Here is a 325-nt window from a genome sequence, read left to right on the forward strand (position 1 = left end):
AATGATTTCAGTGAAAGTTTTGCTTAAGACCACAAAATAAATCCCTCAAAATGTTTTTAAAGGTTAGTGGAATATTAGCTTGCATAAAAGTTGAAAGTTTTATTAAAAATAAGCTGAGATCCTCTAAAGGGCAATATTTATGCTCAACTTTAAACATATGTTGGTATTAAGTGACTCGTAATAAAACATTTGTTTAAATAGTGTGTTGTGCTTTCCAAATGAGGACCCTGGTCTAAACTAGTAAAGCTTCTCTTTCTACCTGACTCTGCATAGTAAGAAAGTTTGAAGCAAAAGAAATTATGGATGAGAGCAAGAGAGTATATAT

This window comes from Acanthisitta chloris, unplaced genomic scaffold, assembly GCF_000695815.1.
Source record: "Acanthisitta chloris isolate BGI_N310 unplaced genomic scaffold, ASM69581v1 scaffold2095, whole genome shotgun sequence".
Classification (NCBI taxonomy): Eukaryota; Metazoa; Chordata; class Aves; order Passeriformes; family Acanthisittidae; genus Acanthisitta; species Acanthisitta chloris.